We start from the raw sequence: 15,088 nt of genomic DNA, 5'->3' as shown, positions 1-15,088 counted from the left end.
TTGTGGAATAATCGGAAAATCAAGGCATGAAGAATAATGCTAAACATCTGTTTCTCAGTTTCTTTACATATAAAATGGGAATAAGAGTAGTAACTTCTCAGAGTCTTGTAAAAATTCATTGGTTTTATGTGTATATAATTCAAAAAAATCCCTAGCATTTAGGAAAATTTCAAATAAATCTTGGGTTATATTATTTGTGGTCAGCTAAAACCCATTTATTTTTCATATTTAAACAACAACAACAACAAAAAACCCAAGTCACTTACTGTTTCCAGATCTAGTAACTCTGCCCCAAAGTTGATGTAGAGTCAGCTTGCACACTTACTCTTCTGGTTTTTCCTTCCTCTTCATGTCTGACACCTAGAGATTTTCCTTTTTTGTGTGAGCTCATCCAGGGTTGTCATTTGTTGTTGTTTTTATATTTAATCCAGCATTTCTACAGAAGAGGGTGTTTTGGTCTACCAAAGCTGCTAGAATGCAATATACCAGAAATGGATTGACTTGCAAGGAGGATTATTAACTTGCAAATTTCTAGTTCTAAGGTCATGAAAATGTCCAAATTAAGGCATCAACAGGACTGATACCTTCTCTGAAGAAAGGCTGCTGGATCCAGGGTTCCTCTGTCAGATAGCAAGCACATAGACTATGTCTGCTGGTCCTTCGCTCCGAGGTCTTGTTGATTTCGGCTTCTGGTTCCAGTGGCCTCCTCTCCGAGCTGTGGTGTGTGTTTACTCTCTGAGCTCTTATAAAGGACTCCAGTAAAAGGATTAAAACCTACCTTAAATGTGCTGGGTCACATCTCAGTTGAACCAAAAGGTCCCACCCACAATAGATATGCACCCCCAGGGATGGATTAAAACAACATGGCCTTTTCTGGAGTATGTAACAGCTCCAGACCAGCACAGAGGGTTTCTGCACTGGCTCAGGCTGCCATGCCACTGGAACTGGAAGACTCTTAAAGAATAACCTTCTAATTCTAAAATATCAGGCATCATTGGAAGCAAAAGGGAGCAATTGCGGGCAATTAAGAGCTGTCTTAGAGTCCCTGAAATCAAATCACATAGTTGGCCATTGGTGATGCCTAGCTAAAAGACAATATTTATTTAGTGATTAAAAAATAATTTATCAAGGGAGAGACCTAAGATGGCGGCTAGGTGAGACAGAGCAAAAATCATCTCCATGGAAAACACTAGATAAAAAACCAGAAAGTGACCCAGAACACCACTTCCAGAGTAGCACCAGCCGGGCAAGGTCTGCTAAAACCACAGGGAATGTGCTTTTGGTGAAACCAGGAGTCTGCATTCTGAAACGAGTGAGTGAGTCAGCTGAGTCCCTCGGCCACGCTGCGGTGTGGGGAAACAGTGGGTTGGTGTTTTAAAAAAAAAATAAAGAAGCCCGGGAACAGCTGCAGATAAGACAGGAGCGGTCTGGATTAACGCCTCGGTGTCTCGGGTGGAGGATACGCCTTCCCACACCCACCGCTGATTGTCTTGGGTCCAGGGGAGCAAAGGGGAGCCAAAAGGAGAGAAAAAAAAAAAAAACAAAAAATGCACAACTTGCAGCCATCTCCCCAGCGGGCGGGGCTATTCCTGCCCAGGGCTGAACACACAGCACAGAGCCGAGCCAAGAAACCCAGGCTGACGGGGAGTCTTTCCCGCAGCACTGCTCACAAGACACAATATCGGCCGTGGACAGTGGCCTTGAATACACCCACGGCTGATTGTCCTGGAGCTGGGAGGGCGGAGCTGTGCGGAAAAGGGGAAGTTAACGCGTCCCATTCAACCTTCTTTGAAGCGGGCTGGGAACGCCCATACACAGCCCGGCAGCCCAGGGCTTGCCTGGAGGCCAGCGCACACTTGTGACGTGGCATGGCCCTCCCTCCCTCAGCAGAGATCCTGGAAAAGCACAGCAGGGAGGGGGGAGCCACTCGGAAATCCCAGGGAACCTATGCAAATACCAAGGACTTTTGGATCAGTGGCAGAGAACAGCCTTAAATCTCTGGGAACACCTGGGAGGTTTGATTATTAAACCTGCCCTTCCTCCCTAACCACTCAGGCACACTCCCCTCATTGAGGGCAGACAGCACCGACAACACACCCAAATTAAGTGCACCAATTGGACCCCACAAGAATCAGATCCCCACACACCACAAAGTTGGGGAGAACTGACTTTAGGGGAATAAGTGACTCATGGACACCATCTGCTGGTTAGTTAGAGAAAGTGTATGTCACCAAGCTGCAATTCTAACAAATTAAAGATCAAGTAAAGCAAATGCCAAGAGGCCAAAAACAACAGAAAATCTTAAAGCATATGATCAAACCAGATGACATGGAGAACCCAAACCCAAACACTCAAATCAAAAGATCAGAAGTCACACAGTACTTGGCCCAATTAATCAAAGAAGTGCAGACAGGCAATGAGAGCATGGAACGGGATATAAAGGACTTGAAGAAGAGCATGGCACAGAATATAAAAGACATAAAGAAGACCCTAGAAGAGCATAAAGAAGATATTGCAAGAGGAAATAAAAAAATAGAAGATCTTATGGAAATTAAAGAAACTGTAGGCCAAATTAAAAAGACTCTGGATACTCATAATACAAGATTAGAGGAGGTTGAACAACAACTCAGCCTCCTCGAGGAGCACAGAACAGAAAATGAAAGAACAAAAGAAAGAATGGGGAAAAAAATTGAAAAAATTGAAATGGATCTCAGGGGATATGATAGATAAAATAAAACGTCCAAATTTAAGACTCATTGGTGTCCCAGAAGGGGAAGAGAAGGGTAAAGGTCTAGAAAGAGTATTCAAAGAAATTGTTGGGGAAAACTTCCCAAACCTTCTACACAATATAAATACACAAAGCATAAATGCCCAGCGAACTCCAAATAGAATAAATCCAAATAAACCCACTCCGAGACATGTTCTGATCAGACTGTCAAATACTGAAGAGAAGGAGCAAGTTCTGAAGGCGGCAAAAGAAAAGCAATTCACCACATACAAAGGAAACAACGTAAGACTAAATAGTGACTACTCAGCAGCCACCATGGAGGCGAAAAGGCAGTGGCATGACATATTTAAAATTCTGAGAGAGAAAAATTTCCAACCAAGAATACTTTATCCAGCAAAACTCTCCTTCAAATTTGAAGGAGAGCTTAAATTTTTCACAGACAAATGCTGAGAGAGTTTGCTAATAAAAGACCTGCCCTACTTCAGATACTAAAGGGAGCCCTACCGGCACAGAAACAAAGAAATGAGAGAGAGATATAGAGAATTTCAATAGACATATATAGAATATTACATCCCAGGTCACTGGGACACACGTTCTTCACTAGGGATCACGGATCTTTCTCCAGAATGGACTGTATGCGGGGACATAAAAACAAGCCTCAATAAAATAAAAAATAAAAAAATGAATTTGTTCAAAGCACATTCTCTGACCACAACGGAATACAAATAGAAGTCAATAACCATCAGAGACTTGGAGAATTCACAAACACCTGAAGGATAAAAATGAGGGGGAGATGAAAACATTCCCAGATAATCAAAAGCTGAGGGACTTCATCACCAGTAGATCACTTAGTAGCCCTAAGCAGGCTGAAAGGAAGGGACACTAAACAATTGACTGAAACCACATGAAGAAATAAAGATTTCCAGTGACGATCACATGGTAAATATAAAATACCAATACTACTGTATTGTTGATTTATAACTCCACTATTTACTTCCTACAGGATCTAAAATACATAAACTGTAATGATAAATCTGTGGTTTTGGACTCAATGTAAAATATGTAATTTTTGACAAGAACTACATAAAGGTGGGGGAATGGAGGAGTATAGGAACACAGTTTATGTGTCCTATTGAAGTTAAGTTATTATCAAAGAAAAACAAGATTGTTATAGATTTAAGATGTTAAATTTAAGCCCCATGGCAAACACAAAGAAAGTATCAGAGAATATGACCAAAGAGATGAAAAGTAGAGTAGGGGTTCCAAGAAGTGGGGGAAGGGGCAATGGGGAGTTAAGAAATGAGAGTAGGGGTTTTGTTTGGGGTGAAGGGAAACTTCTAGAAATGGATGGTCAGAAGGTGATAGCATTGCAACATTCTAAATGTGATTAATCCCACTAATGGAATGCTAGGGAGGGGTGGAATAGGAAGATTTAGGCTATATATATCTTTCCACATTTGAAAAAAATAATAATAATAAGACAGTCTAAATAGATGACAATTAAATCCCAAGGATGATCCTGGATGGGATCTGAGTTTGGAGGAGAGGAGGCTCAAAGGGACACAGATGGGACACAAGAAAAAAAAAAAAAGGAAATATAGAATGTAAGCTTTATATCAATGTTGAATTTCTTGAACTTCTTAGCTGTGCTTAATGAGATTGCATAAAATAATGTTCTTGTCCATGGGAAGGGTGTATGTGAATTATATTGTTTGTTCAAAGATATGTGCAGCTTGTTCTCATATGTTCGGAGGACAGAGCAATAGATTATGGGTGTTAGGGAGGGAGGGAGGGAGGGAGAGGGAGGGAAAGAAAGAGACGGTGGTGTGACAGGATCTTAAAGGTGATGGATCGGGGTATCGGGGGAGGGGGGTCAGGGTATGATAGAGTTCTATGTATGGGATTTGTACTGTTTTTGCAACTGTTCCTGTAAGATTGAACTTATTTCAAAATAAAATTTATTATAAAAAATAATTTAGCATTTTAAAAAATACTAGTTGATATTTAAGTGCAAGATTCAAAACTACTGAAGTTTTTTATGTTTCTCCTTGACAAGCTGTGAATAATATAGGAGTTCACAGTTTCCCTCATAATCAAAAATAGTAAAGAGATGTATATTTTAATGGAAGTTGAAGAAATTAACAATAGATGCAGTGGAGAGATAATAACTAATACACAAAAAGAATGTACACTCTTTCCACCTACTCCCAGTTTTTGAATGTATAAATAGAACATGCTTTACTGACAGGCAGCGAATGGGATTGTCTGCAAGTATAATTTGAGTAGTCAGCAAAACACTCACATTTTACCTGATACCATTTACATCTTTGTACTAAGCAGAATCTTTTTTGAATTTACAGACTCATTAGAGAGGTAATATATCAAATCTCTATTGTCTGGAGTGAACTAATATTGATTAATTCAATGAGCATTTATTGTGTGCCAAGTTTGAGCTCATAAGATGAATGACAGTAGCTGTTCTAAAGGAGTTCACTGTCTAGAAAACTGACAGACATATAAATAACTAAATTAAAATTTTAACTAAATGTTAGCTGGTGTCTCCCTACCTATTAAAACCTCTAGACAGAACTAATTCAAACTCCCTCCACAGACTGGAAAATTCAATGTCTCAGCCAATATTTCTGTGAATTCTGGAGGATTGGGGTGCTTATATTTTTATAGTCACTCCCAGCCCCAGACTTTTGCCTCTGCTAAGCTAGTTCCCTGGAGTGATCATCTTTATACTTAGTGAAACTTTGGAAGTAGACCCATTAAAGTCAGGAACAAGACAAGAGTGCTGGTTGTATCAACACATTGGGCCAAATTATGCTGTGTTAATGAATAATCCCCAGATCTCAGTGGTTTAAGATTTATTATTCCCTTATACTATATTCTGTATATATATATATATATATATATATATACTATATTCCCTCTCAAGTCAGGAGAGGACCCTGTCCTGTCCTCGCTCCAGGACCCAGCCTGTTGGAGCAACCACTATCTAGACAGTACCCAATGGAAATGATTTCATTTGTTCACTGAAAGGCATTTACTTGAATATTCATAGCAGCACTATTCAAAAGATCACAAGAAAGTACCCAAATGCCTATCATCAGTAAAATGGATAAATTATGATATATTTGTAAAATGAAATACCATAAAGCAATGAGAATGAAAAAGCTATAAATGTATACAACAATATGGATGAATCTCAAAAACAATGTTGAAGCAATAGAAGCCAGACAGAAAGACCATGTTCTGTATAATCCCCATTCAAAAACTGGTCAAACTAATCTGTGGTGTTAGAAATCACAGTGGTTACCCTTGATGGTAGTGAATGCAAGGGGGCATGAGAGGGGCTTCTGCACTGCTGGTTCTACTCTGTTTTTTCATCTGGGGACTGGTTATATGGGTGTCTGTAGTATGCTAAAATTCATTGAGCTATATACACTTATATATGTATAGTTTGCTTTTATATAGGTATAAAAAGTTAAAAAAAAAGAAGGAGCTTCAGGCTTCTTCACAAAGTGCTGGTTCCTAATTCCCATTTAGCCCCAGAGAACATGTAACTCCTTTCTTTTACAGTTCCAGACCATTTCATTTTGGATCTCTGGATAGTCAGTAGTGAACACAAGTGTTTTGTATGGGAAAAAACTCTAACCTCCACCCATAGTGTGGGGTCTGGCTTTCTGGACACAGAACCAGAATAATTCAATTTTTCTGGTGCTTTGTTTTGTTTTGTTTTTTTAATTAATCTTTTTTATTTTGAGATAACTTTAAATTCATATATAGTTGTAATATGCACAGGGATCCCTATTACCAATTTCTTTACCCAATTTCCGAAAATTGGTAACATCTTGCAAAATTGTAATCCAATCTCACAACCAGGATATTTACCTCAATATGGTCAAGATACAGAAGAGTTCTATCACTCTGAGGCTACTTCCTGTTGCCCTTTTATAGCTACACCCATCTCCCCACCCCCTCCTACTTCCCTACTTCCTGGCAATCACTAATCTGTTCCCTATTTCTAGTATTTTGTCATTTCAAATAAATGTTTTATAAAATGAAGTCATATAGAATGTAACCTTTTGGGATTGACTTTTTTCATTCAGCATAATTCCCAGGAGATTCATCCAAGTTGTTATGTGTACCAATAGTTTATTCCTTTTTATTGCTGTATAGTATTCCATGAAGTAGATATACCATAGTTTGTTAACTGTTCACCTGGTGAAAGACATCTGGATTCTTTCTAGTTTTGAAGTATTCCAAATAAATCAGCTATGAACTTTCATCTACAGGTTTTTGTGTGAGCATAAATCTGCATTTATCTTGGTAAATGCCCAGGAGTGCAATTGCTAGCTCATATGATTGTGGCATGTTTGTTTGTTTTTTTAAATAAGAAACTGCCAAACTTTTTTCCAGAGTGGCTGTACAATTTACATTCCCATTAGTCAATGGGTGAGTAATCCAATTTCTCTGCATCCTTACTTACATTTGGTATTGCCACTATTTTTTATTTTAACTGTTCTGATAGGTGTATAGTGATATCTCTTTATGGCTTTAATTTGCATTTCCCTAATGGCTAATGATGTTGAAAATGTTTCATGTGCTTATTTGCCACCTTTATCATCTTTGGTGAAATGTCTGTTCATGTCTTATTGCCCATTTTATAAATGGATTATTAGTTTTTTTTACTGGTCAGTTTTGAGAATTCTTTATATATTCCAGATACTAGTCCTTTGTTAGATATGCGGTTTGCAAATATTTTCTCCCTGTTTGTAGCTTTTGTTTTCATCCTCCTAAGGAGGTTTCTGCAGAGTGAAAGGTTTTACTTTCGATGAAGTTCAATTTATCAGTTTTTCCTTTTGTGGGTCGAGCTTTTGATATCAAGCCTAAGAACTCTTTAACTTTTTGCATAGTTTTAGATTCTAAAGATTTTCATCTAAGGATTTTCTTCTAAAAGTCTTCTAGCTTTATATTTTACATTTAAGTTTGTGATCTATTTTAAGTTAATGTTTGTATAAATGTGACATTTAGGTCATGATTCTTGTTTGTTTTGGGGTTTGTTTGGCCTTTGAATGTCCAGGTAATTCAGTTTTAAATAACACCTCTTGAAAGGCAGGAATCAAGGCCACATAGCAATGTTTCGAATCCAGTCACTTATTTTCAGTCTTTACTCAAACATTCAGTGAAAAGACTGTCATGCCAACATGTACCTGCTGGCATCATCCATCTTACGATCCACTGCAAGCAAATACTTGAATAAAAAAAAAATTCTCTTGAGAACAAAGAGTTAGTTTTGTGAATAGTTATTAAGTCCATATTTAGTAATGAAAGAAATTATTTGCCTAAATTCTGCTAGGGCATGGTCCTGCTAAAAATATACCTAATTTACTTTATTCACAACACTTACAGTAGTGGACATCTGCAGTTGTTTTTGGCTACCCAACATCTGAATCCACTTTGTAGATTTAGGAAATTTCTCATTATCTAGGTCTTGGTCAGAAGTAGTCACCTACTTCTAACTTTGGAAGCCTAAGGGGTGAGATTCACCCTCTACTTACCTCCCTAATTGTCTTGTGACTCAGATTTGTCAGCAATGTATTTTGAATCTTGAGCAAGTGATGCAAAGAAAAAGGAATGATAGATGATATTGAGTCTATGGTGGCTATTGTATAGGCAGTCTGGCATCCATGGCTGAGTATATTAGGTGCAGTGGCCACCTACTGTGGCAGCTCTGTCAAGTAGCAGTGGTAGCATATGTTCATGGTGGCAGAAGCTTCTTTACTGCATTGTTTTTGCCACCCTTACTCCCTGGGTCCCAGTCCATTATCTAAGAATGTTGCTCATTGTTTCTCATCAATTCTGTGAGGTACCTGGTACTTTCCAATAAATTCATCTTCCATTTAAGTTAGCCAGAATTGGTTACTATTACTGACAATCAAGAACTCTGTCTTGGAAAAAAACAAAAGAAAAGAAAGAGGGCTTCAACTCCCAGAATTTCTGAGTAAGTTGGTCTGTGGTGGGGCCTGAGAATTTGTATTTCTAAAAGGTTTCCAGAAGACACCGATCTACTGGTTAAAAGACCACTCTTCACCTTCACCAAGTTTGGTGTCAGTTCAAAGTTTTCTCTCAAAATAAGAAGTTGTTCCAGTTAGCTAATGCTGCCTGTTCTAGTTTGCTAATGCTGTCGGAATGCAAAACACCAGAGATGGACTGGCTTTTATAAAAGGGGGTTTATTTGGTTACACAGTTACAGTCTTAAGGCTATAAAGTGTCCAAGGTAACACATCAGCAATCAGGTACCTTCACTGGAGGATGGCCAATGGTGTCCAGAAAACCTCTGTTAGCTGGGAAGGTGCGGTCGCAGTTGACTCGTCTGGGGGAGGGTGGCGGCCGGTTGCTAAATCCTAGGCTCTCAGGATTGCTCCGAGGGTACCGGTGGCGGGGGCTCTTTCCCGGAGGCGAGGGCGAGGCGGGGGACTTGGCCAGGTCCCCGGCGGGAGGCGTGCAAAGTATGGAGGGCGGCGAGAAAGGAACAGGCGGGACACGGTTCTTTTAGGGTGAAGAAACCAAGAGAGTTTATTAGGGGAGAGTACAAGCTTATATCGGGCGTTTAGGGGCGGGGTAGCTGTAGAGGTAAAAGGCTTGGATTGGTTCTGAGAGAGCGCGGAGGTTGATTGAAAAGGGGCGAGAGTTGCTCCGGTAACGGTGTCTGGCAACAATGTATGCGCACTGGTGGTAATGGGAGTTGCACCGGCAACGGGGAGTGTCCGGGCAAGATAAGGGGGTGGGGAAAAGGCGGTTCCCTCCGGCAAGCCTCCCCTAACATTGGTATTTTGGGTGAGGAAATGGGGCCTGCCTCCGGCCTCACTTTCCCAGGCCCGGGGGGCTGTAGAGGGCGCTGTCGCCCGTGCCCACTACCCTCCCCAGGGGTGGATCCAGTCCCCCAGCCCAGGCCCGCCAAGTTGAAGCACGTAATCAGTGTCCCGCAGGAAGGCACATGGCTGGCGTCTGCTCCAAAGTTCGGGTTTCAAAATGGCTTTCTCCCAGGATATTCTTCTCTAGGCTGCAGTTCCTCAAAAATGTCACTCTTAGTTGCACTTGGGATATTTGTCCTCTCTCAGCTTCTCTGGAGCAAGAGTCTGCCTTCAACAGCCATCTTCAAACTGTTTCCCATCTGCAGCTCCTGTGCTTTCTTCAAAGTGTCCCTCTTGGCTGTAGCTGCTTGCTCCTTCTGTCTGATCTTATAAAGTGCTCCAGTAATTTAATTCAGACCCACCCTGAATGGGCGGTTCAACACCTCCATAGAAATTATCCAGTCAGAATCATCACCCACAGTTGGGTGGGGCACATCTCCATGGAAACACTCAAAGAATTACAGTCTAATTAACACTGATAGGTCCACTCACACAAGATTATATCAAAGATAATGGTGTTTGGGGAGGACATAATACATTCAAACTGGCACACTGCCCTTTTGCAAAACACCTAAAATGGATTGGCTTTTATAAAGGAGGTTTATTTGGTTACAAAGTTACAGTCTCAAGGCCATGAAGTGTCCAAGGTAAAGGCATCAATAAAGGGTACTGTGCCGGTCTGAATGTATTGTGTTCCCCCAAATGCCATTATCTCTGATGTAATCTTGTGTGGGCTGACTTATCAGTGTTGATTAGATTGTAATTCTTTGAGTGGTTCTGTGGAGATGTGCCCCACCCAACTGTGGGTGATGACTGATTGGATCATTTCCATGGAGGTGTTGGCCCGACCATTCAGGGTGGGTCTGAATTAAATCAGTGGAGCCATATAAATGAGCTGACAAACAGAAGGAACTCATTGCAGCTGAAAGTGACATTTTGAAGAGGAGCTACAGCCAAGAGGGACACTTTGAAGAATGCACAGGGGCTGAGAGAGTAGCTGCAGCTGAGAGACAGTTTGAAGATGGCTGTTGAAAGCAGACTTTTGCTCCAGAGAAGCCAAGAAAGGAAGAATGCCCCAAGAGCAGCAAAGAGTGACATTTTGGAGGAACTGCAGCCTAGAGAAGAGCACCCTGGGAGAAAGCCATTTTGAAACCAGAACTTGGAGCCAAACGCCAGCCATGTGCCTTCCCAGCTAACAGAGGTTTTCCAGACACCATTGGCCATCATCCAGTGAAGATACCTGATTGTTGATGTGTTACCGTGAACACTTTATGGCCTTAAGACTGTAACTGTGTAACCAAATAAACCCCTTTTTATAAAAGCCAATCCATCTCTGGTGTTTTGCATTCCAGCAGCATTAGCAAACTAGAATAGGTACCTTCACTGGAGAAAAGCCACCGCCATCTGGAAAACCTCTGTTAGCTGGGAAGGCATGTGGCTGACATCTGCTTGCTCCCAGGTTGTGTTTCAAAATGGCGTTCTACAGAGCATTGCTCTTGGGGCATTTTGTCCTCTCTTAGCTGCAGCTGCTCTGCGGCTGGGCCTGTGTGACTCTTTTTAAAGTACTCCAATGATCCAATAAAGACCCATCCTGAGTGGGTGGGGCAACACCTCCATGGAAATAATCCAATGAAAGATCTTGCCCAGAGTTGATTGAGTCACATCTCCATGGAAACACTAAACAAACAGGTTCCAACCTACTCAACATGAATACATCTGCCCCTACAAGATTGCATCAAAGCATGTGGCTTTTTCTCGGGGACAGACATAATATATATAAACTGGCAGAGAAGTAGATACTTGACAGTTGGATTTGGATGGCCAAAGGATTTATTCTAGTGACTTCCCAAAAACAAATCTATTCCTAGGGAGAAGTGATATCTCCATCTCTAGGTATAGAAAACTGTATACAACTATCAAATGAATAATACTTCTTTAGCTTCAGAAAAATTAGAGACTTGCTAGATGCCTTGCTAAAAAAAAAAAAAAAAGTCACTTTGAAGAGGTTATGTGCGTTGTAGGTGTTGATCTGTATCCGACCCCATATAAAGGAAGCAGGGATTTCATTGCTCCAGAGATTCACCCAGGCTTGGATGGGGATGATGATTTCTCTGATGAAAATCTGGGAGTTTGGAATTGGAGTGAAGGATCTCTGAAAAGGTAAAAAGGGTCACAGACATAACCTGGGAGAAGCTAAAACAACTCTCCACTTTACAGTTTGGGAAAAAATTATTCTATGTATATTCATAGTACTTTTTTAAAAAAATCAAAACATGCCTTTTTCAATTCCTGTATGTCTTGTTCCCTTCCCACAGGTAGCAGGAAAAAAGATAGTGCAAGTGGAAACCAAGTAATATGCTTAAGTGGCATGGAAAATTAGGAGAACATAACCTATGTCTCACTATTTTAATCATCAGACCAGATTTTCTTTTGTATTACTTGAACAGAAAAAAAATTGGGAAACTGTAAGAGAGGAAAGAAAAGGGAGAAAAGAATACATACACACAGCATATATGTATATTATATATATAAAATATCTTTCCTAGCCTACATAAAAGAAGAATAAATATATGAATGTGAAATTGTAAAGTTTGTGGAAAATAAATTGAAGCCTAAAGGGAAGGTAGCAGAATGACAGGAGGCTGCATTTGGCTTACAGCTTTTGATTTGGAGTTTAAAAATGGCTTAGGACAATATATGGGCTTTTAAGAGAGACTGCATGGAGGAAGGAAGAAGCTAGGAACCTCAAACAGAGACTTGGGAAGAGATTTTGAAAGGGATTCAGGAAAGGGAAATGCCATGTGCTATGTGACAGAGGTCCCTCTCCTCTAGTTCCCAGTAAGATTCTTAGGGATACATCAATTTCCATATCACTCTTTACGCATTTGGATCTTATTTTCAGAAAGCATTGATGTGATGAGTCTTGCTTTCAGAGATGGATGTATAGAAAGCAGAGTCTGCCAAAGAGGGTCCAGATACATGTGGTTTATAGATACAGGAAGTCTGCTCTATCTAAGGATGACTTGTTTAGAAAACGTCTACAGGAAGTGAATCCACTTAAAATAGGGAATGCAGTTTTATATTAAATAGTAGGGAAAAAAGGTTTGAGTGGGAATTTATCTTGAATGAAACAAAAACTATGAAGAAAAGTTCATATTATCTTAACAAAATTAAGTTATAACTGTAATTAAATACTTTCTTAGGACTATTGACTGTTGACTTCTCCACAAAAACCAGCAGGGAAACTTGTTGACAAGGAAAGCCAAAATTCCTAAATTTACAGCAGCATAAAAGAACACAACCTAGGGTCTTAATGGCTCAAAAAAGAAAGTTAAGGTAGAGTATTTACAGGGCTTTGAGGTGTGGTCTTAAAGAGTTTACGGCTCATCTTTCAAGGCAAGTAACTGATTATGATTGAGCAAAGTTTATTAGATAATAGTTTGGGATTGGTGAACACAGTGAGGGAGGGACTTATGAGTCTTGATAAGTAAAATGTCTGAAAAGTAAGTTCTTTGCCCAGGTAAGCAATTTATTATGCTATTTATTATTTATTATCCTATTTATCCAATTTATTATTGTAGTAGAGCTGTTTGCTCAGATCAGCAAACTGTTTGCTCCAAAAGTTGGTTTGAAATATTTCCTGAAGCAAACAGCAATGATATTTATTGATTTACAGTTTTATCTCAATGGGCAAGAATTTCCATATACAAATAGTCAAATCATGTTGACCTAGGTGGTCTCAATTTTGAGTCCCACTAACTGTTTAATGACAGAGATTGTCTTAATTCTCAGAATGAACAAGGAACAAATTGTTGTTTATTTTTCTGAGTGTACTTTTTTTATAAAATTCCTGATAGCATGCTAGGACATCTATCACTTCATGTCCTACTTACATGAAGAGTGACTTTTAAAAACAGTCTTATTGAAGTATGATTGACATGCCCTGAAATGCACATATTTAAAGTGTACAGTTTGATAAGTTTTGACATGTATACACAGGTGAAACCACCAACACACTCAAGATAGTAAAAATATCCATCACTCCCAAATGTTTTCTCATGCCCCGCTGTAATTCTACCCTCCCACCCCCAGGGCCCAAACAACCTTTGCTTTTTGTCACTGTGGATTAGGTTGCATTTTCTAGAGTTTTATGTAAATGTAATCATATAATATGAACTCTGTTTTGTCTGCCTTCTTGCCCTCAGCATAATTTTTTTAATTAATCCTTGTTCTTGTGCATATCAATAATTCATTCCTTTTTATTGCTGGGTAGTGTTCCATTGTATGCATATTCTACAATTTATTCATTCATCCAGCAGTGGACAGTTTGCTTGTTTCAGTTTCTGGCTATTACAAATAAAATTGCTAAGATGTACATTCACATTTCTGTCACCAGTGTATTAGAGTTCCATTGCTGTACATACTGCCTGTACTTGGTATTGTCAGTCTTTTTAATTTTAGTCATTCTAGTGGAAGTATAGTGGTATCTTAGTGTGGTTTAGGTTTACATTTTCTTAATTAGTAATGATGAGCACTTTTTTGAGTGCTCATTTAACATCTGTGTATCTTTTTTGGTGAAGTTTCTATTGAAATCTTTTGTCCCCTTTTTGGGGTATTTGTTTTCTGCTTATTGAGTTTTGAAAGTTCTTTTCATATTCTGGATAGAAGTCTTTTATCATATACGTGATTTGCAAATATTTTTTCCCGGTCTGTGGCCCTTTTTTTCCATTCTTCTACTAGGTAGAGAGTCATTCTTGCAAAAATTATCAACAGTGCCATCAATTTTCCTAAGAGCATCCCTTAATTGCTTGATATTCAAGTTATTCCATTTTGAAGCATATTTCTTTTCTATTATCTCTGTTTCTGTTGTTAACTGGTATAGCTGAAGAGCCTCACTTGCCAATAGCTTTGTATGTTATTTGAAGAATTTTCTGATATTACTTTCAAAGATTCATGAAATCTTGTGCCTGTTGCAAAATCTGGTGTTCACTCTTTTTGCATTAAATTTGCTTCGTATTCTTGGATGTTTACCTCAGTCTCAAAGTTCAGTAGATTAAAGAGGTTAACTGAGGGGCAACTGGATAGGATGGGGTGGGGAAAATAAGTGGTAGTGTTTTGTTCAGAAAAATATTCAAGTAGGGATAACCATTTTATAAATGATCAATTAATTAGAGAATATTTTTGTGTTATTATGACTTTTGCTTCCCTATACCAGCAGAGACTTGTATAATAAAATTTCAAAAATAAGGCCCTGTAACTGCTGGGGAAAACAGTTGTTTGTTTGTTTTAAATTTTGGTAACATATATACAACCTAAAATTTTCCAATTTAACCACTTTCAAATATAAGTTCAGTGGTGTTAGATTCATAATGTTGTGCTACCATTACCACAATCCATTGCTGAAACTTTTCCAGCACCCTAAGAGAAAACTCTGTAC

General features: G+C 39.3%; 1 protein-coding gene across 1 annotated transcript in view; it reads left to right on the top strand.

Moving 5' to 3' along the window:
- The window catches only part of ACYP2 (acylphosphatase 2), a 320,771-nt gene that overhangs the window by 9,534 nt on the left and 296,149 nt on the right, over positions 1 to 15,088 (top strand). The window lies entirely within an intron of this gene.

This window comes from Choloepus didactylus, chromosome 17, assembly GCF_015220235.1.
Source record: "Choloepus didactylus isolate mChoDid1 chromosome 17, mChoDid1.pri, whole genome shotgun sequence".
In the NCBI taxonomy this organism is placed as follows: domain Eukaryota; kingdom Metazoa; phylum Chordata; class Mammalia; order Pilosa; family Megalonychidae; genus Choloepus; species Choloepus didactylus.
Note: the sequence above shows the minus strand (reverse complement) of the source record. Positions and strands in the feature narration are given on the sequence as shown.